The 26,827-nt window shown below is 48.1% G+C and overlaps 1 pseudogene; it reads right to left on the reverse strand.

Annotated features, from left to right (window-relative positions):
- LOC138922881 (heparan sulfate glucosamine 3-O-sulfotransferase 4-like) overlaps nt 1–26,827 on the reverse strand; it is a 143,978-nt pseudogene that overhangs the window by 81,037 nt on the left and 36,114 nt on the right.

Raw genomic sequence — 26,827 nt, forward strand, 5'->3', positions numbered from 1 at the left:
TATGAATGTACTTAATGCCCCTGAATTGGACCTTTAAAAATGGTTAAAATGGTAAATTTTCTTATACATATTTTACCACAACAAAAACAATGCTCATAAATATCTTTCTTCTGAGTGTAAAAAAATAAGTAAACTCAGCATCTGAATTACCACGAATTCTTTATTAATTATATTTTTCACTGTCACCTTGCCCTATCCTTCAGTATAACCAATTTCTCCCCACGAGTAGCTGGAGCGTCAAAATGACTCAAGTGTCTAGAAAGCAGGAAATTGTCATTACGCCACAGGCAGAAAAAAACAAGAATTGGCTTGATTTTCTGGTAGACAGCAGATATGTGATTTTCAGGGACAACAGCCATGAATGGAGCTGATGTTAAAACAGAGGGCAGGGAAGCCAAATCCCCATGGTTCTAACTGCAAAAACTGGAAATATGGGCAATCAGGCGTAGCTTTAAAAATGCAACCATTCTGGAAAGTAGAAGAAGGTTCGGAAGAGGAGTCACAAGCTATAAATAAAAGCAGCATTGAGTTAAAGAGAGAATTAGATTGATGAAAAGAAACACAGTGGAAAACTGAAAAGAATCCTTTCACTGATAACGACGTCTTCAAACATATTTGCAATCTACAAAATATGAAGGAAAAAAAGAAGAACGAGATTCCTCTGATATGAGAAATTGCAGCAAGGCAGATTGGCTAAATAGCTCCCAATCCTTCTCTTTTTTTCAAAGAAAGCAGCAAAATGAGGGGTGGATTAGGTTTTCTTTGTGTTAAGTGGGGAAAGAAAATGCTGATTACAACGAAAGCATTTGACAGGACACCCCATACCATTGAAACAGACAAGCTATTACCCCAAGAGAACTAAAATCTATGAAAAGTATTTTTAAACTAGTAAGCCAATAAGACTGGAAGTTTGATTTCGTACGCTCAACTCTGCAAAAATATATGAATCAATTTTATTTTAACTTATCTGGATCTTCTAATTTAATAAAATCTCATTAATTTTAAATGAGGTCAGAACATTAACAAAACAAGCTGATGTCTGATTTGCCTGCATTGGATTATCCAATATTTCTTTTTTTGTTTTTGAGGAAGATTAGCCCTGAGCTAACTGCTGCCAATTCTCCTCTTTTTGCTGAGGAAGACTGGCCCTGAGCTCACATCCATGCCCATTTTCCTCTACTTTATATGTGGGACGCCTACCACAGCATGGCTTGCCAAGCGGTGCCATGTCCGCACCCGCGATCCGAACCGGCGAACCCTGGGCCACCAAGAAGCAGAACGTGCGAACTTAATCACTGAGCGACCGGGCCAGCCCCTATCCAATATTTTTCTTAAAGAACAGTGGGCTATCCAGGCAGCTGTAGATGCACCCCTCTTTAACTAATCCAACACTGTTTAATCAAGTTTGCTCTGAAGTAATCCTGAGACCCCAGAGATGTCAGTAATCAGATTCAGAGGGTATGCAGTGTAACTTGGTAAAGTGTAATATATTCTTCTTATAAATTGAATTCCAAACTATATTGTTAAGATCCAACAGTGGAGAAAATCTAAGCGTGAGCTAGAGAGAATTGGTATGAAACACACAGAAAAGGTGGGAGGCAGAGAGACAGCTCGTGGGAAGGGCACATGCGCTGAGTTCTGTGATGCTGAGCAAATGGACACCAGCAAAAGACAGAGGTCTTTCTATTTGGTGGCTGAGTTTGTTTTTGTTTTTCTGTACGGTTAGACTTTTCTGGAGGGAGAAGCAGGAAAGGAGAAAACACTAGATAAGCATGACTAGAACATTTTCATTCCCATAACTTCCCCAAAAATCAAAAGACAAGAAGGAGAATTGTACATAATTTTTACACATCTTTTCTCAGACAGTGAAGGAAAACAATTATGTTCAATTTTAAGTTGAAAGTACAACGTGGGTGGTCAAAATCTCGGCTATGGGGTCAGATGACCTGGATTAAGGTCATGACTTCATCACTTGCTAGCTGTGTGATGTTGGATATGCTACGTGTACACTCAACGTCTCAGATTCTGCCCCTGTCAATGCCGATGACAGCACTCATCACACAAAGGCAGGTGAAGATTAAATGAGTTTGTGGGAAGCTCATGTTTCCGTGAACCAGACGTGAGCCATGTGTAAGAGAGAAGGTTCTATCCAAGAGGACAACTTGGAAGGAAAAACGGAATCTCAACAGAAAGAGATGAAGTGAAATCGCGTTTTCCTAAGGGCTGAGAAGAAGTTGTAAGTGATAGTGCAGAAACAGCGATGCAATTTCTGTCATCAAGAGAATCGCTGGTGAGAGAGCTCCAGCAATTAGGGATGTCGATGTGTATGGGAATCTCCAAAGAAACCCCGAAAGCAACCACGAGCAAAAGAGCCTGCTTGAAACATCTGCCAATTCCAGGAAGTGTGCTGATACCAGCTCACGACAGTCCAGTCAAGGAAACACTTTCATGTCCCCTCTCCTCTCCCTTGTCCCCTCTCCAGCGCTGGAGAAGGCAGAAACTGTGGTCAGCAGATGAGGGAGGAGATAGAAGCTGGTCACCTCCCTGTCATGACAGCAAGCTGCCCTGTGTGTGGCAAGCCCAGAAACCACGTTTAAAGCTTTAGCAATTGCACTGGACTGAATATGTTAATTATTGATGTGCAACTGAGTTTTGCAACTTACAGGGGCTGTAGGACCTTCTGTTACTGAATAGGTACCAAAAAGTCAGTAGGGCCTTCCAGAATTTTCATCCAGAGGCAGCAACAGAATCAGCCCCACTGAGTAAATCTGAAGAAACAACAGAAGACAAAAATAAAGTTCCTTTAGGATTATATCGCACAAATCAAGCTCACTTGACGTAGTGGTTAAATGTTTCTAAGGTGCCTAGTTACCGTTAAAAACGATTGTCATTGGGCATTCACTGCATCACAGAGACTGTGCTCAACACTTACCAGGCAACATCTCATTTAACCTTCACAACCACCCTGTGCAGTGAGCACTGTCATCATCCCCATTTTACAGATGACAGAACACTGATAACTTGCCCAAGCTCACACAGATTAGTGGCAGAGCTGAGATTACAAACCACTATGCCAATTCTTTGCTTCTCCTCCTTCTTTTAGGATGACTTACATAATAAAATAAAAATAGTAATCATTTGTTTAGGGCTTACCCTCTGATTTACATGGATAAGCTCAAATTACTCTCCACAAGAGCCCCTCTGATTGCCCACACTTTACTGATGCAGAAACCGAGGGAGAGAGAGTAGGTGGCCCACGATTATCTGGCCTGTGAAGGCTAAACTGAGATCTGAACCCGGGCAGTTTGGCTCCAAAGACCGTGCTCTGAACCAGTGTGACCCACTGCTTTATAAACCGTACCTTACTTTATAAACTGTAAAGTGCCACACGAATGTCAAACGGGACCACGATTACTAGTATTACAGCTTGGCCACATGGAAGGGGAAGGGCTTGGACTGACCTACAGTAACAGGCAGGGCATGTCCGGCAAAGGCCCGGAGGCAGCAGTGGGCACAGCGACGCCAGGAGCTGCTCTCACAGAGGAACTCATTCACAGTGGCAGCAGCCAGGAAAGTGACTCGAGCAGAGAATAAACCATAAATCCATGGAACAACTGCTCGCCTGCATGCACCCACTTGCCTCCTAGGACCCTCTCATCACTCACGCTAAGAAGAAACGGAGCAATAACCAACCAGGGGAGCTCGGAAGGACATCAGTGGAAAGGGACTCCTCCTTTGGCGATGCCAGAGCCATAAATCTGCCACTTGCCAGGACGCCATGCCAGCTGTGGCACACGGGTGCCGTCCATCTTCCTCTGCCCCACCAGGAATGCCCCTTCTTGTAAACAGCAGTGGGCGGTGGTGTCGTTACGATTGTTTTTACCCTCCTGGTACTCTGCCTGACTTCATGGAGTGAATTGAAAATGAGTTGGCTCAGCGGAAAAGGAGTTTGTACTTTTCTCTGAAGACCAATCCGGATTTGAATGTGCCTGCTCTGAGCAGCTCGAGAAAAGTGAATTTTGTTTGGAATATCTGAAAAGCGGTCTGCAGCACAGGAAACATTTTTTTCTCACTTTTAAGGTCAGATGATCTGGATTCCTCAGGGTCCAGCACAGTCCATGTCTGTCAATAGTGAGCAGCCGGTAAACGTTAGTTTACTGTTGGCTGGCTGGATGATGAAATGAATAAAAGAAGGAAGGAATGAAATGATGCGGGACAAAGAACGAATAAAGACTTCAAGATCATACACACTTAGGCTTGAATCCTGCTCAATTACCAACTTCCTGTGTGACTTCAACCATGCCTCTTAACCATTCTGAGCCTGTTAATTCATTTGCAAGAGGAGATAATAACAGCCACAGTGATGGACTTCTGTTCTCTGTTTTGTTGTGTTTCACTCCAGCCTCCACTTATTCTACTTCCTGTAACAGCCTGATTCTGGTTTCCAGACTACCTCTCTCCCATCCTCAGTACCATGGTCATTAGGGCGGATCTCACTCCCCCCACAGCCCGGGGAGCAACCCCTAACTTTAGCCCAGTGTGTTGCATTCTTATGGAGAAAGTAATGCATCAGGGGCAGGACCATGGCTCAAGTAAGGCCAATCACAGCTGTATATTTCTCAGGTTTCTCCAGAGAAACAGAACCAAAAGGTGGGGGAGAGAGATAAAATGGATACAGATATAGACATAGACACAGACAGTATAGATATATCTAGATGTAGACATAGGCATATGTCTGTATGATAAAGATTTATAGATAGATAGATCTATGGAGACAGACAGATTCAACTGATTGGATGAGGACCACCACACTGTGGAGGATAATCTGCTTTCCTCAAAATCTACTAATTTAAATATTAATCACATTTAAAACAAATACCTTCACAGCAACATCGAGACTGGTGTTTGACCAAACAACTGGGCACCAGAGCCTAGCCAAGCGGACACATCAAGTTAAGCAGGCCAGCAGCCAGTAAGATTCACGTCAGCTCCTGTTGGAGCCGTAAGAGAAGCAGGCTTGCTCCATCCTGCAGGACTTGAGCCTGGAAGGATGCGCAGGGAGCAGACTGAGGGCGGGAGGGGAAGGGCTCAAAGGGAGGGCATGAGGCCAGGCCCCAGGGGGTTTCCGCCTCAGCGAGCCAGGCAGCCCACGCGGAGCTGACAGCCTCCAGAGTGGCTGTCCCCAACCAAAGGGCCTCTGTCCCCAGAGACCGTCTGTGAAGCCAAAGAGTTGTGCGATGGTGTACGAGAGATACCACATGCACCGGGGAAGCCCTGCTTAAAATTAGCTAGATTTTAAAAAATACATGTCAACATTTATATATATATTATACTTATATACCAATCGAAATACATATTTTATACGTATGTGTACATATATGTGTGCATCTTAGATTCTTTAAAAAATCAAATAGCATAGAAGAATCTATTGAAAAATCAGTCTGCCTCCCACCTGTGACCTGCCATCCACCTGGCCCCACCGAAGAATCAGACACTGTGCCAACGTCTTCCCCGCCCGCCAGGACCGCCCACAGCTCAGCCGGTGTGCATCTGCACAGGCCTCTTTCTATGCAAACGAAAACACACGATACACAGAACGCTTTGTTTTAATTATTTCCCCTTAAAATGCACCTAGGAATCACGCCGTCCTGGCATGTCGTAGGGCCACTCAGTTTCTTTTTAGGGCTGCACCTTTCTTAACTCCCCCCATCAAGGGACATTCAGGTTTTGTCCATGTATCTCCTGGGTGACTTTATATATATATAACATAATATCTATTTATATTTTACATATCTATATATATTTAATATACTTTATATTATGCATTATAAAATATTATAATGGTATATTATGTTATTTATGTGAAATTTTTAGAGAAGAGAATGCAGAAAGTGAAAAGAAGGCGAATTATTTTCTAAGGAATTGAGTTACTCAAGAAACTCTTGCATCCCTTGGTGGACAGTTGGAGTAAGACCCAGAGCTAACAGCTGCAGCCTTCCCCACTAGGTTTTATAATACGAAGGCGATCAGGCAGGATGAGTTGGTTCCCGATGGTTCGGTGGAACAGTCTATCTTTGGGGAGAGCGCTGGCCTTCAAAGCCCACAGACCTGGGTTGGACTGTTGTCTGCCACTTACTGGCCGGGTGATCTAAAGCCTTGGAGCCTCAGTTATCCCATCTGTAAAATGGAGATGATGCTTCATGAGATCGAGTGAAGATGAAATCCGGAAACATGCACACAGTTCTTAGCTCAGTGTTAGCGAATCTAAATCCGTTTCTCTTACAATCTTTTCATCCCCCTAAGGGCTCTTCTTTTCAGAATGCACAATTGTTCAGCCACACGAGCCGGCAAGGCAGAGGCAAGACTTGGACTAGCTCTCTTCTAGAACGCCAAGAAACGGAGAGCATGGGCGTTGGGGTGTCCACCAGGTAGCTTTGCAATGTGTGTCCCGCCCTCCAAACTTGCCTACTATGTCCCAGGCTCTGTGCCAGTCCCTGGGAATTCACAAATGAGTAAGTTCCCAAGGATTCCCAAGTGAAGTAAAACCAGCGCAGGAAGAAAAGCTCAGTGAGGATGACAGCACGTGATGATCACTACCGCAGGAGTTTACGTCAAACGTGCTGAGGGCAGGAGAAGAAAGTCCGGGAGAGTTACAGCAGGAGGATGCCCCGGCCCTCGATTTTACAGGAGAAAGACTGTTCCTGATGGCACAGAGAAGGGTGTCCTCGCGGACTGGGAACACCACTGTCCGATGCGCCGCAGCTCTCACGTGGATGACCGCAGGGCTCTCTGACTGCTCTCTGTTTCCTCCCTTGGCCCACACAGTCGATTCTCAACACAAGAGCCACAGTAATGCTGTGAAGACATGAAGTCAGTGGCATTTCTCCACTCAAAGCTCTCCAATGTCTTCCCATCTCACCCAGGATAAAAGTCACAGTTTCTACAGCGATCTTCCATGTTCCTCAAACCCGGTAGGTACTCCTCCACCTCAGGGCCTTTGCACCTGCTGTTAGCCCTTCCAGGAATGCTCGTCCCCCAAGTATCCACAAGACTTATTCTTTCACCTCCATTCTTCTCCACAGTGCTCTCATCTTCCGTCACAATATTTAATTTAGTCATATATTCAAGGTAGAAGCTCTACATTCTTGTGCTTTCTGCTGCATCCCCAATGCCTAGAGCTGTGCCTGACACATGGAAGGTAAACAATAACCATTTGCTGAAAAAAATGAGTGATTACTGAATCCTGGCAAAGCTATGGAGGTGTGAAGGAGACCAGCAGGTTTTAGAGAAACAAACAAAACAGACAAAGTGGGGACTGGAAATGTTAATTCTGAGGTTGGGTCAGTTGCAAGATGACTGACTTCACTCACCAACGCCGACAGGCTAACGTGCTTGAGTCCAGAGAGACTCCCCACCCACACATCAGGGGGCAGCGGAGACACGGAACGCCTTTCAGAGAAGCAGCACTAGAGAAAGGGGTGCAGGACGGCACCAATCAGGGGGAAGCGGATTAAAACGGGGAGGGAGCATTGGCTAAGCAACACCCACGGAATAACGCACCTTGTAGTGACGGCATGCATATTTGGGGATTTTCGCTAAATTTTGTTGCTAAAAATAAATGCATTGAATCAGGAGAACTCGCCAAGCAGGCACGGCCCTGCAGAAACCAGACTCCTGCAAGCCAGGACTTCGAACTCATGGTTCACTCCTATCAGAAATAAAGGAGGTCAGAGACAATCGGTCTCTGCCATGAAGGAGTATGCACTGGTGGAGAGATAACAAAAGTCAATGGATTCATTATCATACCAGAGAAGAGAGTGCTAGAGGAGGACAGGAGAGAGGGCAAGTAATTTGGCTTAGGTGCCTTGCAGAAGCCTTCTCCAAAGGAAGCGTTATCAGAGCTGGGTTTTGAAGGATAAGTAGGAGTTTGCCATTGGAGAAGAGGAGACAGGGCATACCATACAAAAGAAAGAGCACATGCAAAGGCAAAAGCTATGAGCAAGTACAAACTATCTGGAGACCAGTCAAGAAATTCAGTGGAAAGTGATTACAGGGTACAAGTGGGGGGAGAGGGCGTGGCTTTTTGCACCCAGCTGGACTTGGGGCACCTGAAACCGTAAGGCCTGTGTGTCAGGCTAAGGACTCTGGAGTTGATTCTGTACCTAACGCACAGCCAGAGGAGGTCTGCAAGCAGCAGGCGAGATGAACGGACCAACGTAGGGAAGGCTTTTCCCACTAAACATATAACAAGCCCTGGTGTTTTCTAATGACAGAATCCGCGACCCTTCAGCCATGGAACATTCTGCAGACATGTGCCGCCTTCCTTTATGGGAGGGCAAGAGGCAGGCAACAGTTGCTCACCCTGCAGACACAGGCCAGCAACACTCATTGTCCAGATTCATTCTCTAGAACCCTCAGTATTGATGTCCCTCCCGCTGCAGGCCCTTAGGAAACCAACCTCCGGCACATCACACAGACAGCGTGGCGGGGGACCTCCCAGAAAAACAGAATGAGGTGCGCTTCTGCTCCTGGAACTCTTGATGGATCAACCTGCCAGTTCGCAAACTACACATAAACGTGGTGGGTTCCACAGCAGCTCAGTCACCAAGGCCCCTGCAGAAATAGCATCCTGTTTAGTCAGTGCTATAAGAGAAATCCCTGCGATGCACGATCGTGCAGAAGAAAAATAATAACATCACCAGATTTTAAGCTACGAGCTGGGGCAAGATGCGTCAAAGGTCCCCGTGTCCCTGGAAATTCAGTGCTGTCCGAGAAAGGGACAGTGGGTGAAGAGTACGCTGCGCTATGCCCACCAAGATTCATGCAAAACGATGCAACAGACCAAGTAGGCGCCTTGTATGGAAGAGGTGGTCCTACGTAATAATGACAAACACTTGTGCAGTGCCTGCTGGATGTCAGACACCGTTTTGGGCATGTTATACATAGGACATCATTTGATCATCACAGTGAGGTAGGAACTATTATTATCCGCACTTTACAGATGAGGAAACTGAGGCACAGAGAGATTAAGTAAGTTGTCCAAGGTCACACAGCTCATAAGTAACAGAGCCGGCGTTGAAACCCAGTCTGGCTTTAGAGTTCATGGGCTAAACCACCATTGCCACAGCAAAGGACGAGGGCATTTCTTGAGCACAGAGACCTGAGTCTGAATCACAGTCACTCCAGCTCTCCAGCTCTAAGTCTTTGCGACAGTTACTTAATTTTCTGAATCTTGATTTTCCCAACTGCAAAATGGAAACATTGCTAGTGCCTCTCTCAGAAGGTCTTGAACTCACTGAGCGCCCAGCACATGGCGGGCAGCCAGCAGACGTTTGCTAAATCCCAGGTTGAGAAGCCACCCGAAGGGCTCTCGCCGTGGCTGCTTACTCTTATTCAAGTGCTCACTCTTCCTAAACATTAACCACTTCCCACAAAATGCCTGGTTTGACCCATTCGCCCTGCCCTCCAGTCACCGTGGACTGAACCTCCGCCTGACCCACCTGCGTGGACGGTTCTCAGGGTCAAAGCTGCAGATCCTGGAGTGTTTCTTGAGCGGTGGCTCCGCTCCCTGCTGCTCCCGCAGGAAAACCCCGCAGGACCGACATCTGGAACGACAGTGCGCCCCATGATGCAGCCAATCACCGCAGGCCTCTGGGCGATGTCGTTCTGTCACCAAGATGCGCTGAGACTCGCCGAGGGCCTAGCGGGGCTGGTTTAAAAGGACGGGCCACTCAACTTCAAAGTCAACACAAAACCATTTTTTCTGGACAGCCAGCGTTTCAAGACATTTTCAGTTTGTCAGCTTGAAAATATCTCCAAATTTAAAAATAATTTCCTGTTTTCAAAGTCAGCAATATTTATCAAGCCGCTAATAAGTACCTGCCACCATGCCAGGTACTGGAGCTAAAAGGATCAATAAGATGTGACCTCTGTCCTCAAGGAGCTTTTCATCTATTAGAGAGAGAGGCACGACGAAGGTCCATTCCGTGTTATAAGTGGTCTGAGGGCTTATAAACAGAATGCCTTGGGACTGGACAGGAAGGAGCGTTTTGGTCTGCCTGGGGAGGGGTCCAGTCATGGGAGGCCCCACGTGCAGGCAATAGGACAGAAACATCACCAAAGCTCAATGGTAAAAACATGAAGACACTGGCTGTAAGGAGCACAGAAGTCAGCCTGGACCAAGGAGAGGCATTTCTGAACGCTTGCAGAGATCCCGTCTGGGAACAGAATGCGAAGTGTGGGCAGACGCGGAGCCAGACAGTTCTCTGCGACATTTAGGTGCCCTACACCATACGCAAGGAGCTGTGGGACATAGATACTTATGATGTGTGGCACGTACAGATAGATACAGGGGTCTCATCCAACTTCTTTTTCCCAATAGAGCATCCCAATATTTACTCCTCCTGGTCCCAGAATGTTCGTAAGAGTCCCTTTGATAACCTTGTAGGCATCCAATCAACCTCCTTGCAGAGCTGAACAGGCCATCTCTGCCTTTGGTCTGCAACCTCCGTTCCCCGTCCCTTGACGTCACAGCCACCTCTGATTCCCAAGCTTGCATTAGACTTGTAACATTCAGGTGTGAAAATGAAATGTCAAATTCTTCTCACTCCGTCTCAAAGAGAATGGTGAGACAGTTAGAAAGGACAAATTCCTCAGACTTAAATGTCGCTCACTTTTCAAAGACTCTTTCTAGAATTTCAAATACACTGGGCCTCCCTGGGCTCTAGTGGCTTTTACAGTTTACATTTCCATGTTGCAGCTGAAAGGTTGGGATTTGCGGTAAAAGCCTGCAAGAAGACAAAGTAACTAATATTTGCTCAATCCCTATTATGTGCCTGAAACAGGCTAAATATTTGCAGCCCATTAAAATGCTGCAAGGTAAGGATGGTGATCTAAGTATTTCAGTAACTTACCCAGGATCACACAGCTTAAATGCAGAATTCAAACCAGAATAGTTGACTCCAAAGCATAGGTCCTTTCCATGACAACCTACGAGACCCCTTTAATGATACCTAAATGGGCCAACAGTGAGGCACTCGGAGTGATGCTATGCATGACACTGAACACACAATCCTCTCTTCAAGGCCCAGTTTAAGACTGTGGCTTGGGCAACTAAGCTAATCTTGAGTGTGATAAGAGCAGCCCAATTATCATCTTCCAGTATTTGTCACAACAAGAATCTCCTAGAACACAGGTCAGCAAGCGACAGCCGGTGTGCCACATCTGCCGGCTGCCATGTTTGCAAACAAAGTTTGATTTCACGCCACAATGGCAGAAGTGAGTAGTTGACAGAGCCCACACAGCTTGAAAAACCTAAAATACTTGCTCTCTGTCCCTTTACAGGAAGAGGTCAGCCAACCTCTGGGCGAGAAACATGATTCCATCGTCTACTAAACGCTGTTTGAAGCCAGAAGGTAACAAAGAGGTGGGGAGGGGGTCAGAATGATACAAAACCATCAATAAAACCATACTGAGAACGGTGATGGGTAATCTTGTCCACTGGACAGGGCTGGGGAAGGGATGCCCAGATACCTGGAGAACACTATTTTGGGGGTGTCCGCGAGGTGTTTCTGGAAGGGACTAAAGCAGCCGACGGAGTAAAGAAGATCCGCTGGCAGCACAGCGGCTGGGCAACTCCACTCGCTCAAGGGCCCAAACGGGAAAAAGGGGGGGGAGGGTGAGTTCCCTCTGTCTCTCAGAGCTGGCACGTCCATCGTCCCCTGCCCTCGGACATCCGAGCTCCTGGTTCTTGGGCCTTCAGACTCAGACTGAATTCCACCACCTGGTTTCTGGTCTCCAGCTCGCAGGTGGCAGAGCACGGGACTTCTCAGCCTCCATGACCACGTGAGCCAATTCCCATGACAAATGTCCCCTTAAATATGTCTGTATATATCCTCTTGGCTCTGTTTCTCCGGAGAGCCCTGACTAATACAAGCACTGTCATATGCGCTCAGCATGTCTGCTCCTGTGCTCCAGGCTAGGCACCAGCGAGACAGGGACTCATCATTGGCGCCTGGGCACCTATGACTACCCGCCACTGGAGTAGGTTCTGGGAGAGTGACAAACCACACAGTCGGGTGAGATGCATCCTTCATAATCTCCACTTCAAAGGATTTACAACTCCATGGGGTATACAAATTATGACAACACAGTGTAAGGAGGGCAGTAAGAAAGTCTAAAGACAGCAGGGTTCCAGGGGAGGAGGCAGAGAGAAGCAACTAGCTCTTTCCATGGAAGATGCCGAAAGTTTCCCAGGGTGACACCTGAACGGGGTGCTAAAGCATGGTTTGCTGAGGGGAGAAGAAGAGAAAAGGTGTGCCAAGCAGAGAGCTGAGGTTGTGCAAAGGTCCTGAGGTAGGAAATCATGTAGCATGTTAAACCAACAGCACTGAGCCATCCTGTGGCTGGAGCAGACGAGACACTGAAGAGAGAACAGCAGAGGATGAAATTGCAACATGGTAAATTAAAGGGTGGGTTCACTTCTAACTGTATCAATCCTGGTTCAAATCCTGGAGGTAGGATCGTGGTCGGTGACTTCCATACCCACGTTTCAGAGTCAGTGTGAGAGCCCCAAGTGAAAATGCATTTAAAGCACTTAGCACAGTCCCTGCCATGTCATAAACACTGACTATTCACTTTTATGATGAGTAATGTCCTGCACACTAACCGCTCTTCACGAATTGCAACATTCGGCCTCCACAGACTCTGTAAGTGGCAGAGAGAAAAGTATCAGGAAACACGCAGCCGGATGAAATGTATCAACATAGGCTGCAGCGCAGAGTGTGTTCCACTTAAAAGAATGGGCTGAGCTCAAACCCAGGTACCACCCCTCCCCCGCTGTGTGGCCTGAGAGAGGTTACCTAACCTCTCTGCGCCTTTGTCTCCTGATCTGTAAACTGGAGATGACAACAAGAGCAGCCTCCTAAGCTGGTTGTGAGGACAAGATGATCATGTGACGCACTCAGCCCAAAGCCTGGTGTCTAAGGAGTGGTCAATAAATGCTGGCTATTCACTTCTCCTCAAGGCCATCATGACTGGAGTGAAAGGAGAATATGTTTTCTTTCTCACACTCTAGGAAGGCCCGATGGAGGAGGAAAGGCTTTTATTCATCTCTTGGCAAAGGCACTTTAGATTCTAGACATCTCTAGTAAAAGCAGAGAAAACTATTCACCCGGTGGGAGGCATCTACGAATCTGGAAACTTCTAAGTTCCAATCCAATTTTAAACACTCTGTCCATCATCTTTCCTGGAAACCACTGGGTTAGCAATGCAACAGTACTTCCTAGTCTGCATTTTGTTCTCAGAAATGCAGCAAAAAAACCTTGGCATGACCACCAAAACCACGGCAATCAACTAGAAGGGAGAGGAAGCTGCAGGACAAGAGTCCACGGGGGAAGGACCGAGGAGAGGAGAAAGCACTCGCCTGTGCCCGCGTTCCTGACCTCTCCCCACTCCCCGCTGTTGTCAACAACCTGTGAATATCAGGTCTGTCCCCAGGCTGGGGGGAATTACCCGCAGAGGCCCCTTTCATCAGCTAGGAAAGGCATCAATTAGAATACTGTTTGCTTGTTGGAAGACTATAATCCAGGCTGCTTTTCAAGCACCAACAGCTAAATAGGTGCTTATTTAAAAATCAATCTAAAAGTCAAGGTTTCCTTTTCAAATCCTTTCCATGAAGGGGCAATGGTGGCAGAATAGAGGGATAAAGCTTTGAGTGGTCCCAGCTGCTGAACACGCGTATCTCAAGGAGACTGCCACGGATTTCAGAGCATCGCAGATAGAAACGGGTTGTGAGAGGCGAACAACACGTAAAACAGCAAGATCGCCAGCCACTCAGAGGGGCCCACCACGAGAGTGAGGATGCCTGGTCCTCCTGACACCAATGAGCAAGAGGTTGCTCCCCAAGCCTGAGAGCCAGAGCCGAAGACAGCAGAGATAACTGCTTGGTAAAGGGGGAGATGGAGGGAAACGGGAGAAAGATCAAACCTCCATGCCATGCACGCACACGTGCACACACAGGATGGATGCAGGTGTGCGCACACGCACAGGCGCACACACACACAGATCTTCCACCAGGCACAGATAAAAAGTAAAAGGGTCTAGGAAGATCCAGCAGGACTGATTTTGCTCCTGGGAGCGATCTTCTGCTTGGGGAGAACTAGCACGCTGATTTTCACCGTCAACCCACACTGATGTCAGGTGAGTTGGAATGCCCCTTTCACGTTCTGATCAAACACAGATTTGAACCTGTGAGCACAAACTCCAATGCCTACAGGCATCAGGGAGATCACATTAGTAAGTGCAGTGGGCCAGAAGTCAACAATAGGGAGCGATGGGGACTGTGGCAAACTAGGCAGCCCCTGTCTAAAGGAAGTGCCACACTCAGCACCAGGAGTCTGTGACTGGGTAACACTGGACTCAGTGTTGTTCCATCTTTTGATTTTTGTTTTCTAAAGAAGCCAGAAACCTAGATCTTTGGGTGAAATATCCCACTTTTAAAATATTAGCCATTAACTCAAAATGGGTCTCAAAACTCTCCGGGCCAAACAAATCAAATCTGATCTCTGATGTAAACACATCCCTTCTCTCCACTGAGAAGTGTCCCATGACAGCAGGTTGTAACCCAGCCTATGACCCAAAATACCCTGGCCCGCAGGCATGCTTGGTTTGGCCCACACTATGGGTTTTATTTTGTTTTGTTGAAACTGAACTAAAATTTAAATTGAAGATATTGTGCATGAAATCTTGACTTCTGTTTCTCCCAAAGGACGAGCACTGGCAACACGGTGCACCCTCAACACCTGTGGGGACTGGATGGCGTTGAGTCACGGCCGCCCCCAGAGGACACACGCTCACTCTCAAGGTCACCAGTATTCCCACCAGGCCCCCTTCACGCACTGTCACACCTGCCCGGCCCCACTGGGCATCTGCCTTGCAGCCCCTGACAAATCCTCAAAGAGAGGAGAGGAACGGTCAAGAATGCTAGCCTAGGGGGCTGGCCCGGGGGCCAAGTGGTTAAGTGTGCGTGCTCCACTTCTGCAGCCCAGGGTTCGCAGGTTCAGATCCCAGGCGCAGACGTAGCACCGCTCATCAAGCCACACTGTGGTGGCGTCCCACCTAAAGTAGAGGAAGATTGGCAACAGATGTTAGCTCAGGGCCAATCTTCCTCACCAAAAAACAAACAAAAACAAGAATGCTGGCCTAGTGTAAAATTCCAGAGGGAGGGAAGACGTTTTAGAATAAGGCCATGAAGACGACTATGGCATTGCTTTATCCATAAGGATAAATATTTGCCTGGCAATGCGAGAAGCTAAAGTCCCCTGCACTGCTCACAGAAAGTGTGCTATGGGAATTTAAAACCAGAAGGGAAAATAAAGGTAACCGAGTGAGCTACTTTTTACCCCTTGCAACTCATGGAACTTCTTAAGGTTGATTTACAAACTCTTATTTTGAAAACCTTCTCTTTTTTCCCGTCAGTTCATATTTCTCCCTTTTCCAAGGAAGTTACATCATGGGGAAGTCAAAAGAATGCAGGATGCCGAGTCAGGAGGCTCTGCCCCAGGCAGGCTGTGTCCACCTGGTGAAATCGAGGCACCCCCCGCCCCCCCAGTCTGACTTTTTTTGTCTTTAAAATGGGATGATGAGACCCTCTTCCGTCACAGAGGTACCGCGAGGATAAGATGAAGCAGTGCACACGGAAGCACATTAGACTGTCACTGTCTGCCATGAATTAGTTTTCATGTATCATCTTTTGCACCCCACGCCTCAAACGCAGGCTCTATGAAGTCATGGGTTTGTTTTCTTCATCACTGTACCCCCCGTGCCTGGCAGATATTAGGCATTCAAGAAATAATTCTTAATTAAAAAATGAGGTGTGTGTACATAGATGACTGATAGATGGAACAAAAAGTAGATGAGAGAGAGAGAGAAGTGACAGATGAGTGAGTGAGTGAGCAGGAAAGACAGACAGACAAAATTATCACCACTAACACTCTCTATATCTCTCCTCTCCGGACACTGACCTAGAAAGTTTGGCCACCGTCTGCCAAACTCTTTTGGCTGCAGTAACTAAAATCTTTATGTAACTTATATCCCACTCACTTGCCCTTGGGTGGACATACTCCTTCCGCAAGTGACTCTATGCTGAAAGGTCCCTGGTATTTCACTGAAGGAGACGAAGGCATTACGTGCCTCCCGGGTACCAGATGCTAGGGGAGGTACCTTCCTCACCTCATCCTCACAACCCTGGGAGGGGGCATTGTTGTTGGTCCAGCTCACAGCACGAGAGGTGAGGCTCCGATTGGTTAATCAAGCTTCCGAAGACCACGCAGCTCTTAAGTGGTGGTGTCTGGTTTTCAACCTCGCCCTCTGACCCAAATCCAGAGAGATTCCCACATCCCTGACAGAATAGACTAGACGAGCCCGGGAAGGTCTTTGCATCATTCTGGGATTCTGGACTTGCTACTCAACACACCTGCTCTTCCTGGGCCCACTCTCTAACACAGCGGCCGATTAACACACCAGCCGTTAACCAGTCTGGTAACTTAGCTTTGAGCCAAGCCCTCGCCCCGACAATAGATACTGGGAGTGTGCAAGTCGGCCACGGTCCAGCCATTTCAAACTCCCCCTCCCAGCACTGCCCACTTGGCAAAGTAACATGGCTTTGTCTGAGTTGGCCACTGACTGGACTGGAACACAGCATCTGACTCAAAGAAGATACCTCCATAGGTTGGCCAACGATTACCATGAGGCTTCGTACAGAGGGCTCTGCCCACTAGGGGGCGATGGTACTTGGTTAAGCCAACAGGATGCTCTCTCTGCACTAGTCCAAGTAAATTCACTGAGAGACGCAGAGAAGACAACGGCCCACGCAGGGCTAAAAGGGACAAGAAGATGGCCACAACCTTGAGCTGAGGATGCGTTCCAGTCCCGAGTCCTACTCACAGAGGGTGGAATTAACACCCAGGGAATCTCTCTGGTCAAAGCACTGACAACCCCTCTTGCTTCGATCTGATTTAGAATCTGGCTCATGTGCTCTCACACCAGCTCTAAGCCCGGTCTGAGCTGGCCTCTATTTTAGGGACATTCAGGGAATCAGCATTTTCAGCCCCAGTCCAGGTCGAACAATGGCAAGCAGCAATCAGCTGCTCAGAACTGGGTCTTGACAAGCCGGACCCCTTAGAACAGCTTCTAAGCAGCGTCTATGGTTTTTCACCACGTCTTGGCCCACCGAACAGGAACATCTTTCCGAATGAATTCAGTGGAACGGAATCTCATGCCAGGATTTGTTTCCTTTTCACACGCACACACAAACAGGGTCTGCTTCCACGGAGCAAAATATAACTTTTAATAAGCTTACGGCCTCCGAAGCCCAGGGGCTATGGCCTTGCTCTCTGCTATTTCACAAAACATTTCACGCAGACTCCACTCTGCCATGCTCCAACAGCCCAGAGTGTTCACAAGTATGGCTGTGCTGCCCATCTCGGCTATTTATTTCTTCCCCTCTCTTCCATCCTTCCCCTTAAGCTATTTCTCTTCTTTTATGGCTAAGCTTTTTTCCAGGTAAAGGAGACAGCTGGCAGGATCAGAAGGTGGCCTCTCACAAGGTTACTCTGACCTCAAATAATACCGCGGCGAGTTCATGCACACGCAGCACTGAGCGGAACTATCTTCTGATCTCTCGTTCTTCAGCAGAGAAGCGATTTCACCAAGATCTACGCTCATGGCCACGGAAGCTGCCCATATGGCAGGGTGCAAAAGAGGAACCCTCTGAATCTAGCATTCACCACGCATGGCTACATTATGCTCCCTCCATTTGCCTGTCCACCAAGCTAATGCCAATTTGAATCCCCAGCTCCAGTATCAATGTGCCGTCCCTATTCTAGGGGCAGTCAATGCTAGATGTCCCACAGAATTAAGCCAATGCTATGCACCAAGTTGGCAAAGGCAACTGTGATATTTTCAAACACTGGCTGGCACAGGCATGAGTAATGACAGGACTGCCTACTGGGGAAAACACACACGTGCATGTGTGCACACACGCACACACACACAAACACACAAAGGGTGTGGTTCAAATCTCAGCTTGGGTACGAAGCCCTGAATGGTCCTCAGCCTCTCTGCGCCTCTGCCTCCTTGTCCATGGAGGCACTCCCGTTCTGCAGCAGGCACTGATAAGCCCTTTCGCACCCTCGCTGCCTTGCAGCTCTGCAAATCACCTCCAGCCCAGGTCGACTGCTGAGCTCCAGGCCACCGAGTCCAGCTGCCAGTGGGCACCTCCCTTTCATGTCCCAACATGTCCTCAACAGAATTCATCATCTTCCCCTACAGATCTGTTCATCCTTCTGTGTCTCCTGCATCACTAACTGGGACCTTCTTCTACCCAGTCGCCTGAGCCAGAAGTCAGCCTGGAAGCTGCACTCTCCTTCACCGAGTGCTTAGAATCATCCTCATTTCTTGACCCCTCCCCTTCTTTCCATCCCGGCTTCTGCGTCTCTAATTCAATCCAGGCCATCACCTGTGCTAGTTTTCAAACTGTTCTTCCTGAATCTTTTCTTGCCCCCAACTAATCCATTCTCCAGCCCCACACAGCTAGAGTAATTTTTATAAACATTCCAATCTGAGCAAGTCGCGCCCCTGCTTAGAATCTTCAGCAACTCAGTACTGCCGTCAACCTAAGAGACCATCTGTTTACGTACTGCGGCTTAGGAAACCCTTCATCGTCTGATCTTCCTCATCCCCCTGCAGCCTCACTTCTTACTCCTCCTCCTTGCTTTTAAGATCCAGGCACAATGAATGTCTTTCTGTCTCCTGAATGCACCCTTCAGAGCCCACATTCCTTCTCTCTGCCTGCACACTCCATGTCTCTCCCCCAGCCACATGCCCTCATCTGGCTAACTCCTCCGCGTCCTTCTGGTAATTGCCTCGGACAGTGCTGTCCTGTCCATGCCCGTACCCCAGGACCCACCACAGTGCCCGGCGCTCAAGAAATATTTGGTAAATGCATGAATAACTCGGCACTCAAAGGTCTGACCAGAGGTGGCAGGAAAATGTCTGCTCTGGACCCCGAGGGCCTTGGTTGGGTTTAAACTTCCCAACATTATCCTCACAATCCGCTTGAAGCATGCTGGGAGGAGACTGGAGAGCTGGCCATCAGGTGGCATTTCCTATTGCCTGGGCTGTCTTCCATCCTGGAGAAGCAGCTGAGCAGAAAGCAAAACAGCCGTAGAAATCACAAGTTGTTGCAACTTCCCCAAAGGCCAGTTTTTCCTCTAAACCTGCTGTTTCCTCTCATAACTTCCAGGTCTCAGATGACCTTGCCGGAGGTCGAGGTCGGAGCAGCCTTCTTATCAGGCAGCTGCTACCCCGAGCGTGCTGCTGCTCTCAGATGCATGTGATGCAGAGGCCAGAGGGGCAGCGTGCAGGAAGTGGGCACAGCAGGTGGAGGAGATAGGCCCTTCCACTCCCACGCTCCCTCCTGGGCACCCAGCTGCCTGTCCCTGTCCCAATATGCATTTCACGACCCAACAGACTAGCCCTTCCCTGTGTCCAGACGACCTGCCCCTTTGGTTCACCATTTTTCACAGTCAGCTTCCTCCCTGGCTTTTGCTTGAGTTAAGTCTCTCAGCAGATGCCTGTGGATGCCTCACCCTCAGCGTCCTCCTCACACAAGCTGGCCTTGCAAGTGACAGCATCTCCGAAAGTCAACAAGATGTGCTCCCCGGCCCACTCCCCTCACATGCACCCCTCTCCAATGAGATCTTCCAAAAGAGAACAGACACTACCAGTGTGGACTCTGGAGTCAGAGGGACCTGGCTTCAAATCCGGCCTCTTCCAATTGCTGAAGCGGTCACTCAAAATCTCTGAATCCCACTTTCCTCTGTTGTGAAGTGAGAAAGATAGTATCTACCGCAGAGGATGGCTCTGAGGATTAAATTAATAACAGAAAGTGTGTGTGGCTGGCACACGGCAACCACGCACTAAGCAGTATACTTGGGGACTGACTACTACCCCAGTGGAGCCCCGCAGTGACGTGAGGTCAGAGGCACAGAGGAGGCGCTTCAGAAACATTTGCTGAATGAGTGAGCCCTGCCTTCTCTTTAGAATGAGAAATGGGAGGGCAGCTCACAAGAGCTGGCTCCCTCCCGCCCCTAGCTGGGTCTCCGCGTCCAGCAGACGTGGACAAACTGCTCTAGCTGACAAGTGCACCTCTCAGAGCGGCTCCCCACCCCCGCACCCTATTCCTGGAGATCCCAAACCCCTCCTGGCTGATCTAGCAATCAGTATGATTGCAGCTGCACTGTCAAGGACAAGGCTATCCAATGTGGTGGCCACGTGTGACTTTTTAAATTTAAAAGTAAACTTTCTAAAATTAAATAAAAGTAAAAGCTCTCAGCCACATGCACTAGACACACTGCAAGCGCTCAACAGTCGCCTGTGACTAGCGGCCATCATCTTGGAGGGCACAGAGAACATCTCCATCATCACAGACAGTTGTATTGAGTGGCGGGTGCAGGGCATCTGAGTTGATGGTAGCTACAGAATGACGCACAATGATTACCTGCTTGTAATTAAGAGCAAGACGTGGCTGCAGGAAATCCACCCAAGCGGGTTCTGACCAGACTCTGGTTTCCCCAGGATCTGTGCCTCGCCCCAGGCTGGCCCCGGCTTTGACCTGGCTCTTTCCGACTCTAGTGTCTGACGTGGAGACCAGCGCACATGCATTCACTCCACTGGCAAGGCACGGTCACCCTCCCCAGCCTGGCTCAGCCTCTGCGTTTCGCGCACTCCTGCTCGGAGCCCCGCCTCAGGGCGGCGCTGCACTTCTTCCCCCTCGTCTCTGACTCAGCACCCCCGGGCTGCCCCCACCTGCCTCCTCAGACTCTACCAAGCCCTCTTTTTGGGAAGGTCAGTGCCGGGGGCTGAATGTGTCCCCTAAATTCATATGCTGGAGCCCTAGCGTCCTGTAATCAGAATGTGACTGTCTTAGGACACAGAGCTTCTAAAGAAGTAATTCAGCTTATGGGGTCCTTAGGGTGGGTTCTAATCCAATACGACTGGTGTCCTTATAGGAGGAGATTAGGACACAGAGAGACACACCCCAGAGACGCACAAGCACAGAGGAAAGGCCACGGTGAGGACACAGCAAGAAGATGGCCAGTCGCAAGCCAATGGAGAAAGCAGCCCTGCCGGCACCTTGATGTCAGGCTTCCAGCCTCCAGAGCCGTGAGACAAGGAGTTCCCGCTGTTTCTGCCCCTAGTCTGTGGTACTTTGTTACGGCAGCTGGAGCAAACTCATACAGTCTGCTATCTACTGCGTCGCCTCGGGCAGATTTCTGAATCTGGATTAGCCTCAGTTTTCCTATTTACAAACGACGGAAACACCTACTTCCTATCTCCTAGGGCTTCGGACGCGCATACTCTCCACTCCTGCTCTTGCTCCATGGCTGGCCCTTCGCTAGGAGGTCCTTCCCTCCACTCTCCAGCCACCGAAGCCTACCGTCCCTCGGACCTCCACCTGCCCAGCCTGCCCAGCCTCCAGAAAGGGCCTGTTGCAAGCATGCGGCCCCTCTACCCGCACAGGCGGCCCCACAGCCTCTCTTCCCAACACCTGTCACCGCATGTGGTTATTTCACTGCTACCGGTTTGCACCATGGGACTGTGAGCTCCACAGGGCAGGGCTGTGCTCTCTTTTGTTCATCTCAGCATCCTCAGTGACCAGCACTGTGCCTACAACACGACAGAAGCTGCAAAGAGAGACAGGAAAGGGCTGCAGGGAAGATTCCATCAGACAGTCCCTAAAAGCACGAACACACTGGCCGGGGCAGAGGGAGCTCTTGCCGAACACCAGCTGTTGGGGGTCTTTAGTGAGGCGCCTTAATCAATGGTGCTCTGATCATGTACTGGGCACCTGAGTGACTGCGGTTAGCCTCTCACTTTCTGTTCCCAAGCAGGTTGTCTCTGAGCCACGGTGACCCTTCTCAGTACCTTTCTTTACACCAAAGTCCCCTCTTCCTCTCTGGCTACGACCATCTGGAGCCTGCAGGCAACTGTGAGCGCCCAATCGCCATTCTTCCACCTGCCTTCACAGGGCAAAGAAGGAGCTGCCCAGGTGGCTGAGTGCTCAGAGCCGAGGTGGTCGTTATGCCCTTGGAGGGGACGGGGGATCAGCAAACGGATTATCCATTCTGAAGTTCGGAGAAGTGAGAAAGCCCAGGCCCCTGGACGGTCTCGACCCTCCTGAGGACTCTGGCAGTGACAGCCACATGGAAAGAAGGACTCAAAAAGAAGCAGGCTTGGCACAATGGCAACATAAGAGACAACGAGTTTGGGTGCCCTCAAAGAATCCTGACAATGGGTTAAATCTACAAGGCAACGGCTATCTGAGCACAGGTATTGACAGCAGATACAATCTGTTATGCAGAGACCGTGATTAATGTCTGTAACCAATTAGAAATAACTGAAAAGAGGATCAATGATATAATCACTACTGGTATCGGATTGGAATGATACAGTGACTAGAGCAAAGACATTGTTCAAATAAGTAAGAAAGAAGCAGGAAGTACCTGCTCTATTCAGAACTCCCTCTTCCTCCCTCACATTTAGGTTGGGGAGAACTGGAGGAAATGGGTAAAGGGGGGTACCCAAGGAGGAAGGCGTCTCCACCATCCCACCTTGGGTACCAGAAGAATCTTTTTGTAACATACTGGAAAGCCTTCAATTACTCTAGGGGCTCACGTCAGAGGCAGGGGAGAGAAAGTATGCAGGAACTCCATGCCCCTTGGAAGATAACATTGCCCTACAGGACAAAAGTTATCTTCCATTCAATGACCCAACCCGGGGGCATATATGTTAAACATTTATTGGGATCCTTCAACATTCCAGACACCAGAGGGGCTGGGAACTCAACAGTCAACAAGACAGGCTCAGTCCTTGACCTCCAGAGGTTTTGCTTCTCTAGCAGATCCCAGCTGAGCAGACGCCTGCACCAGACAGGCTCTACCATAGTGTCCAGGAAGAAAGGCTGAGGAGTCTGAGAGTCCCTTACATTTGGCGCCTGAGGAGAAGAAAAGGAAGGGACACAGGAATTCCACAACATGTGACCAGGATGTAATGGGTGGACATATTTTTTACTTTTATAGAGTAGAAAAATAAATTATAAAGATGTTCCACATAATGTGTCATCAGAAAAATGCAAAGTAAAACAGCAGTAAGATAGCACTATGCAACTTCTAGAACGGCCAAAATCTGGAACACCGACAACACCAAATGTTGGCCATGGTGTGGAGCAACAGGAGCTCTCATTCATTGCTGGCGGGAATGCAAAATGCTACAGCTACTCTGGAAGGCAGTTTGGCAGTTTCTTACAAAACTAAATATACTCTTATCTGATCCAGCAACCATGCTTCTTGGCATCTACCCAAAGGAGTTGAAACTCACGTCCACATGAGAGCCTGCAGACAGATGTTTACGGCAGCTTTATTCACAATTGCCACAACTTGGAAGCAACCAAGATGTCGTTCAGTAGGTGAAGGATAAATGAACTGTGTTTATTTCAGATGATGGAACGTCATTCAGGGCCGAAAAGAAATGAGCTACCAAGCCATGAGAAGACATGGGGGAACTTTAAACACACATTATCTGAGTGAGAGGAGGCATTCTGAAAAGGCTACATGCTATGTAATTCCAACTACATCATATTCTTGAAGAGACAAAACTACGCAAACAGTAAACAGATCCGCGGTTTCCAGGGATGGGGAGTCGGGCGAGGATGAAGGGGGAGAGAACAGAGGGTTTTCAGAGCCGTGAAATCACTCTGCGTGGGACCATAACGGTGGATAGAAGTCATTATAAATTGTCCAAAACCACAGAACGGATGGTCCAAGACTGAACCCTAACATAAACCAGGGACTCTGGGTGATAATGACGTGTCGATGTAGATTCATCGATTGTAACAAAGGCACCGCTCTGGCGGGGGAGGTTGAAAATGGGGGAGGCTGTGCATGCGTCGGGGCAGAGGGTATACAGGAAATCTCTGTACCTTCTGCTCAATTTTGCTGTGAAACTAACCTGGCTCTAAAAAAATAGTCTATTAAAAAGGGAGGCATAAAAATGGTAATAAACTATAAAGTGTAAAAAGGTGATAGAATAAACACGAATTAAAACAAAATTTAAAAGTACAAAAATAAACTTATTTTTATATAGTACCCACCTAACAAAGAAAAACCTTCCACTCTCCTCTTCAATTGCTTGATCTGCTGTTCCCTCATTCTAGTCTGTTCAAAACCAAACCAGCAAGGCTCATGTAGCAGTCATTCAACTAACAGACGACCTACTGTGTGCTCAGGCCCTGGGACTGTTCCTGGTCTGTGCAGATTTAAAATAATAATCTTTACGGAGCAGTTATTGTACACCAGACACTGCACCAAGTGCACATCATAGTAGGAGTTGGCATTTATCGAACACCTACTGTGTGCAGTGTTCTGTTCTAAGCACTTTGCACATGTTAACTCATTTAATCCTCACAGCAATTCCATGGGATGTGTGCTATTATTATCCCCAGTTTATGGATTATAAAGGAAGGCAGAGACAGTTTAAGTGAATTTTCTGAAAGTCGCTCAACCAGGAGGTGGCAGAAAGAGATGCTCAAGCCTTGGTGGTCTGGCTCCAGAGCCTAGGATGTAACTGGACCTGGCTTAAAGCTAAGGAACAGGGGCCGGCTCTGTGGCTGAGTCGTTAAGCTCACGTGCTGCGCTGCGGCGGCCTAAGGTTCGGATCTTGGGCGCGGACATGGCACCACTCGTCAGGCTACGTTGAGGCGGCATCCCACACCCCACAACTAGAAGGACCTGCAACTAACATATACAACTGTGTACGGGGGGGGGGGGGTTGGGGAGATAAAGCAGAGAAAAACAAAAAAAAACAAAAGAAACAAAAATCATTGGCAACGGTTGTTAGCCCAGGCGCCAATCCTAAAAAAAAAGGTAAGGAACATAAGGCTCGAGGGAGTTGAATAACTGGCCCAAGGTCACATAGCCTATAAGTGTTAGAGCTGAGATCTGAACACAAGTTTTAAAAAGTCATACTAGAATAAGCTGGAGGACTCACATTCCCCGATTTCAGATGTACTGCAAAGCTACAGTAATCAAAATAGTGTGAGAACTGGAGTTAATTCAGTCTAATAGGGCCAGTAAGTACAGCTGCACAGGTTGAACAGTGCATAAATCTAGAGAGCACCATCCATATTGAGATCTATGTGAATAGTGTCCTGCTAGACTTCTGCAGTGCACAACCTGCTCAATCTTATATGACAGTCTTGAATCTATGGGAAACTGATTTTATTAAACTAAAAACACAAGTAACAGGTAATTAAAATAATACAGGAAACATATGGCTAGATCCCCGCCCTCAGCGTGTTCTTGATCTTACTAAATATATAAGACATACTCACAGGATGAGAGCTGAAGGGAGCTACTGTAACACATTTTGCTTGGATGCTTTCAATGAAGTAGAAAGTTTCACAGGCTTTTACCATCAGGTGCAGGAAAGATTTGCAGCTTCAAAACAGTTTTGCTCCTTTGCCATGCTATGCTGTTAGGTTTTTTTGTTTTGTTTTTTTTTAACAGTGTTTTCAACTCCATTGTAATTCGTTATCTTTCCTCATCTTTCTGCACCAGCACCAGTGACATCTGTTTCACACCGGGAGCATTTTTACCAACAGAGCCGTTTCACCATGAGGATATGCTGCAGGTTTCCAGGGGCTGCATATGCTCTTCTTCCGCGGGAAGGTTTATGGGTCAATATTGAATCTGAAGACCTGTCTTCGTCTTTGGGGCGAGATGAGAGCCGAGGAAGGGGTACAAATGGCTGTCGTACGAGTTATCACTTTCACGTCCTGTCTAAACCTCCACTCTTGCCCTTGCTCTCGACTCCTCCTGCCGCTGTCCTATTTTCATGCAGACTGACACCCTTCCTCAACTGCATAACGGTCACAGCTTTTCTATTTGTGGGTTTGCCCAGTCCCCTCACCTCCCACTGCAAAACCATCATCATCATCCGCGTTCCCACTGTCACCAGACTGGTCTTACACAATCGCTGATCAAACACCACCTATGTCACGCCTCTGCTTAAAATCCTTCCAGACTCCCTGAGGCCGGCAGTAAGTCTTATAGGTTCCAAAGTGTTTCAGGGCCAAACAGGCCACATGAAGGAAAGAGGCAGGTGCGTGCGTGTGCATGTGCGTGTGTGTGTTTCTATAATGCCACCTAGGGTTGCATCCTTCCCACACTGACATACTTTGTTTGCATATTAAAGATGAAGGAATAGTCTTCACTTCTACAAAGAAATATGTTTTCTCTCTCACTTTCTTGAAACAGACAGACCTCTCAGTCTACCTTTTGTTTGCTTTCTTTTAATAGAGACGGAAGGAAAAGAAGTATTTTACTTTCCTCTTTACTCTAAGACAAACAACGACGCAAGTGGGATGACAAAGGAAAACTGATACTCAGCTGCAGTGTCAGGGGGAGAAACGGGGAGGGCAGGCCTAGGCCCCCGGGGAACAGACGCCCCAACAGAAGAGGGCAGCCTTGACTGGACGGCCAGCCCACTGTCACCCTGCAGGAAGGTCCAGTGTTGCCAAATTTTTCCAAGACAAGCTGGAAATCTGGAATTTTGTGTGCGAGCTCTCCAAATTAAAAACTGAGAAATGGATTTACTTTTTAAAACCTTTGTTCAGTCCAGGCTGAACAACACAGAGTTGCAAGCCCAATGTAACCTGTGGCTTCCATTTCCTGACCTCTGGCCTAGAATACAGAGGTCATCCTCCCCT

Source organism: Equus caballus, unplaced genomic scaffold, assembly GCF_041296265.1.
Source record: "Equus caballus isolate H_3958 breed thoroughbred unplaced genomic scaffold, TB-T2T haplotype1-0000016, whole genome shotgun sequence".
NCBI lineage: Eukaryota > Metazoa > Chordata > Mammalia > Perissodactyla > Equidae > Equus > Equus caballus.